The sequence below is a fragment of the Ovis aries genome, chromosome X (assembly GCF_016772045.2).
Source record: "Ovis aries strain OAR_USU_Benz2616 breed Rambouillet chromosome X, ARS-UI_Ramb_v3.0, whole genome shotgun sequence".
NCBI lineage: Eukaryota > Metazoa > Chordata > Mammalia > Artiodactyla > Bovidae > Ovis > Ovis aries.
Window position 1 is genome coordinate 129395357 of NC_056080.1, and position 6456 is coordinate 129401812.

Consider the following 6456-nt stretch of genomic DNA (forward strand, 5'->3'; position numbering starts at 1 on the left):
GAAAACTGATTCAGGGTGCTATAGAGTGAATGTATTTTTGCCTCAGAACAGCGGAAAGCCAGTTCCCAAGAAAGCTGTGTTCTCCATCTGCCCTTATTTGGCTCTGCCCTCTGGGACCCATCTATAGATTGAGTTTTCATGCTCTCAGAAGCTGAGAGCACATCCAGTCTATCAATTGAGTGCATTGTTCTTAGCTCTCCCACACACCATAAACCTCCTTTCTCTGAACTGAAAGAGTTCTCTTTGTGCTTCAATCAGCCAAAGATCAAGCTGCAGCAGTATAAACAAGAAACATTTTCTTACAGCGTCAATGGTATTGCTTTTCGCATCTCCAGGGTCAGTACTGAGTGCAGCTATGCAGGGTGTGGAAGCTGTGGGTTTGGCCCAGAGCAACATTCATTCATTCACTAATTCAGTCTACAAATATTAATTGGGCCCTTATAAGCTTCGTGCTAAATCCTAGGAATTTCAGGTTTGGGGGTGATGTGAGTAGAAAGGGGATAAAGATATGATCTCAGAGATCTCAGTCAGCCTCAACCATAGTGGAGAAATCTGCCAGGGTGGAGCATGGGAGCAGTGGAGGCAGGGAGCATGCAAGAAGCAGTGTGACTGGCTGACTGCAGTGGGCATCTGAATTCTCCCTCCAGTATGTGGGAGAGGTCGTGGTTAAGGGCCAGGACTTCACGTGGCTCTGGTTTTCTAGGGCTCTGATAAAAACAAAACTTCAATTGAGAGTTCTGACAACTTGTGACTTGCTCTCTATGTCCCCCTGCTCCTGGCCTTACATGTGACAGTATTTATGCACACACTGTCACAATGAGTGTGCGGGCTTCCACCCACTCAGTCATCTGGGGAGTCAGAGGGCACACAGATCAGAATTTACGTAAACACAGGCTATTCTGCCTGACTTTTTTTCCTTCCAGGCTAAATCTGAGAAGCCATGCATGGGTAATATGAGACACATGATACTTTTCTCTTTGATTTTTCATATTGAGAGCACAGACAGCGTGTCTATTTTGACATTCATGTCTAGCTTGATGAATACCAAGTAACGGAATAAATAGCCATTCTTACATTAAAAAATCAATACTTGGCCTTTTCCTACATAAATAAACAGGTAAGGGATTCAAGTCAATATCTATAAACGGGGAAGATTTTCCTTGTCTAATTTGAAACAAGCAATCGTACTTTTCCCAATTTTTATTGTCCTAGGAAGTTTGGTGTCTATGTGTTCCAGCTCTGGAACTCCTTGAATTGATCAACTTTATTCCAAAGGAAAGAAAATTAAGATAGAGTTATGAGCATTCCCCACATAATGAAATAATCAAAGGAAATCCAACCTTGACGTGGTTTAAACCTTTGAAAATGCTTGTTCAACAAATTCTCTGTGCCAAGTGTCGTGCCAGTTGCTGGTAATATAGCTGAGACTAAAACAGACACAGTCTCTGCCCTCAGAGAACTCAACTAAAGGAAAAAAAGTTAAGGAGGGAGACAAGAAATGTGGTAAAGATTGAGAGTAACATCCTGAGACGGAAAAGGTGGGGAACAAGAGAAACCTGTACAGTCCCTTGAGAAACAGAGTCAAGTAAATGAAGATGGAGGCATACGAGTCTGTGCCTAGAGAAAGAGGCCTGCCATACTATGGTATTAAGGTCGAAAAACGTTAATGCATTTCTAATGTATTGTCCATCAACATAAACAGTAAGCCTCCAGCTGTAGGCTCTGAAGGAACTATATTAATTGATACTCCAATCTATTATGTGAAGGTCTAACTTTCCAACATGAAAAGGGAAAAACAGCAAAGCTGGGTTCTGGCAGTTATAAGAGAGTTGATACTTGACAATTTATAGGTGGCTCAAATTTTTAAAAATATTTTTTCTGATTAAGTTCTTTAAAAAATTTTTAAAAGTATAGTTGAAGTACAGTGATATTTTATATAAGTTTGTTGTTCAGTTGCTAAGTCGTGTCTCACTCTGTGACCCCATGGACTGCAGCACACCAGGCTTCCTCGTCCTTCACTATCACCGGGAGTTTGCTCAAACTCATGTCCATTGAGTCAATGATGCCATCCAACCATCTCATTCTCTGTCATTCCCTTCTCCTCCTGCCCTCAATTTTTCCCAGTATCAGGGTCTTTTCCAATTAGTTGGCTCTTTGCATCGGGTGGCCAAAGTACTGGAGTTTCAGCTTCAGCAAGAGTCCTTCCAATAAATATTCCTTTAGGATTGACTGGTTTCATCTCCTTGCAGCCAAAAGGACTCTCAAGAGTCTTCTCCAGCATCACAATTTGAAAGCATTAATTCTTCAGCACTCAGCTTTCTTTATGGTCCAACTCTCATAATGCATACATGACTACTGAAAAAACTGTAGCTTTGACTATACAGACCTTTGTTCTCAAGGTGAGGTCTCTGCATTTTAATACACTGCCTAGGTTTATCATAGCTTTTTTTCCAAGGAGCAAGCATCTCTTACTTTCATGGCTGTACGTACTGTCCACAGTGATTTTGGGGCCCAGGAAAATAAAATCTGTCTCTGCCTTCACTTTTCCCCCTTCTATTTGCCATAAAATGATGGGACCAGATGCCATGATCTTAGTTTTTTCTGATGTTGAGCTTTAAGTCAGCTTTTTCACTTTCCTCTTTCACCCTCATCAAGAGACACTTTAGTTCTTCTTCACTTTCTGCCATTAGAGTGGTATCATCTGCATATCTGAGGTTGTTGATATTTCTCCTGGCAATCCTGATTCCAGCTTTTGATTCACCCAGCCCATCCTTTCACATGATGTACTCTGCATGTAAGTTAAATAGGCAGGGTGACAATATACAGCCTTGTCATACTCCTTTCCCAACTTTGAACTAGTCAGTTGTTCCATATCTGGTTCTACCTATTGCTTCTTGACCCATATACAGGTTTGTCCAGAGACAGGTAAGGTGGTTTGGTACTCCCATCTCTTTAAGAATCTTCCACAGTTTGTTGTGATCCACACAGTCAAATTCTTTAGCATAGTCAATGAAGCAGAAGTAGATGTTTTTCTGGAACTCTTTTGCTTTCTGCATGATCCAGTGAATGTTATCCATTTGATCTCTGGTTCTTCTGCTTGTTTGAAACTCAGGTGACTCAGTGGTAAAGAATCAGCCTGTCAAGCTGAGGATGCAAGTTCAATCTCTAAGTCAGGATGATACCCTGGAGCAGGAAATGGTAACCCGCCCCAGTATTCTTGCCTGGGAAATCCCATGGACAGAGGAACCTGGCAGGCTACAGTCCTTGGGGTCACAAAGAGTCGGACACCACTTAGTGACTAAAAACAACAATTGTGAAAGTTACAGGTGTGCAATATAGTTATTCACAATTTTTAAAGGTAATAGTCCATTTATAGTTATTACAAAGTATTGGCTATATTCCTTGTGGTGTACAATATATTCTTGTAGCTTATTTTGTACAGAATAATTTGTACCACTTAATTCCCTACCCCTATATTGCCCCTTCCCTTTCTCTCTCCCACTTGAAACCACTTGTTTGTTCCCTATATCTGTGAGTCTACTTCTTTTTTGTTATAGTCACTAGTTTGTTGTGTTTTTAGATCCCACATATCAGTGATATCATACAGTATTTGCTTTCTGACTCATTTCACTTATCATAATGCCTTCAAAGTCCATCCATGTTGCTGCAAATGACAAACTTTTGTTTTTATGACTGAGTAGTATTCCACTCCACATCTTCTTTAGCCATTTATCTGTTGATGGATGCTTAGGTTATTTCTATATTTTGTTAATTGTAAACAATTAACTATGTTTACATGAAAATTTTGGTACATGTGTCTTTTCAAGTTAGTATTTTTTTTTTTCAGGTATATACCCAGGAGTGGAATTTCTGGGTCATAAGGCAGCTCTATTTTTAGGTTTTTGACAAACCTCCATACTGTTTTCCACCATGGCTGCACCAATTTACATTCCCACCAACAGTGTAAGAAGGTTCTCTTTGTTCCACATCCTTGCTAGGTAGCTCTCATTTTATTTGATGATTTGAGCTTACATCTAGAGCAACTTAGAAGAAAAATGTGGCTCTGGCAGTCAAAACTCTCTTTCATGCCTTCAGATGTGCTAGTTATGAATTTGTTGAAATCTTATTTGATTTAAAATGCGAAATCAGCTCACAGTAACAAAAAAATGCTAACAGAAACATAAGCATTCCCCTATGTGTGTGCTCATTCACTCAGTAGTATCAGACTCTTTGCTACACCATGGGCTGTAGCCCATCAGACTCCTCTGTCCATGGGATTTCCCAGGCAAGAATACTGGAGTGGGTTGCTATTTCCTCCTCCAGGGGATTTTCCTGACTCAGGAATCGAACTTGAGTCTCCTGCATTGCAGGCGGATCCTGGGAGCTAGTTAGAAATGCAGACTCTCAGGCCCTGCCCTAGAATTACTGAATCAGATGCCACAATTTAACAAGATCTTAGAGAACATTTTTCTGTATGTAATTATGTAAAAATGCATTAAAATGTACAATACACTCATCTTAAAAAATTAATGTGATATTTGTGAACTGCCTTACTAATATATGCATTATAAAGCATGCAAAACAGAACATTTAAAATGTGAATATGAAATATTTTGAAATGAAATTTCTTTAATTTGATCACATATGTAAATTTGTCTCTTATTTGAAACATTCCTATAAATATTTTAGTGAGAACAATGTTATTGAATATGTCTCATTAATTTTGTAATGATGGTTGAACATTTTGGAATATAGCAGTTTAGGGCTTGGCTCCAATGAACGTCATAGATGGAAACAATGTCTAACTAAGATTCATAGATCTAAATGGCTGTGGTATGACATTACCTGTGCTCAGTAAATCATGTTACTAACTTTTCATTTATGCAAAGGTTTTTATTAAAATTTGAGTATTAAATTTCCATTCTCCCTAGCATCAATCAGTGGCTTTTGCAGAGTAAAAATATTTTTACAAATCAGTTCAAGCTATTGCAGGCTGTTTTAAGCAAGTTTATAACATCTTGTTATGTTTTTTTCACACAATTCTCAGCAACAAAATTATAAAAGGATAACAAAAAACACTCTCTGTGACCTATGCCTTTGAAAGACATTTCCTTTCTCACTTATTGTTAAAGAGGCATCTTTCCTTGACAGACTAAGTGACGACATCAGTTAATCTTTATATTAGATATTAATGAGATGGTTTCTTTCTTTTTTAAGATGAAAAATTAATATAAATACTAGTTCTGATGAATCATATTTCAGTCTCATAGAGTACACACATCCCACATTAGAGACCATACTGTGTAGCAGTTTTTCCAAACTGTTTTGAGTATGAAAATCTCTTGCTTTTAGGTGAAAACTTTTCTCAGGTATCACCATGATAGTGGTCATATTTTACCATTAATTTGTTGAAAAAATATTTAAAATTTACTGTTAATTTGGTAATACTCTTTTCTTTAATGTTGATTAAGAATATTGTGTTAGTTTCAGGGATACAGCAAAGTGATTCAGTTACACATATGCACATATATCTACATTTTTTTCAGATTTCTTTCTATTATGGGTTATTAAAAGATATTGAATATAGCTATACTATAGACCCTTGTTATTGACCTACTTTATATATAGTAATGTGTACTTGTTAATCCCAGTTCCTGATTTCTCTCTCCCTCCCTTTTTTCCCCTTTGGTAACCATAAGTTTGTTTTCTATGTTTGTGAGTCTGTTTCTGTTTTATAAGTTCACTTGTATCATTTCTTTTTAGATTTCACTTATAAGCTATATAATTTGATGTTTCTCTTTCTCTGTCTGACTTATTTCACTCAGTCTGACAATCTCTAGGTCCATCCATATTGCTGCAAATGTCTATTTCATCCTTTTTCCTGGTTAATATTCCTCTGTGTGTGTGTGTGTGTGTGTGTGTGTGTGTGTACACATCACATCTTCTTTATCCAGTCACCCGTTGATGGATATTTAACATTTGGATTGCTTCCATGTCTTGGCTATCGTAAATAGTGCTGCTATGAACGTCCGAGTACATATATCTTTTTGAATTACAGTTTTTGTCTTTTCTGGATATATGCTCAGAGTGGGATTGCTGGATCATATGGTAACTCTAGTTTTTTAAGGAAACTCCATATTGAATAACACTCTTTTAAAACATTTTCTTATAGAACATTGCCAATATACACAAAAGTAGAGAATCAGTTTCATGCATTGTTTACTCAACTTCAACAATCAACATTCAATAGCACTTTAAAGCGAGTTTCTATATTATTGCTGTCCACATACATGAGGATATTCATTGATTTATTACAGTGGCAATCCTGGGTGTTCAGCTGGGTGTGGTGACTCCTTACAGAAGTGCTGCCATTTTCTACCCTACATGCATGTAGACAGACAAACAAAGCTTTGAGAACTGTGTCACTCTAGAGTCTAAAATCTTTGTGAGTTAAAC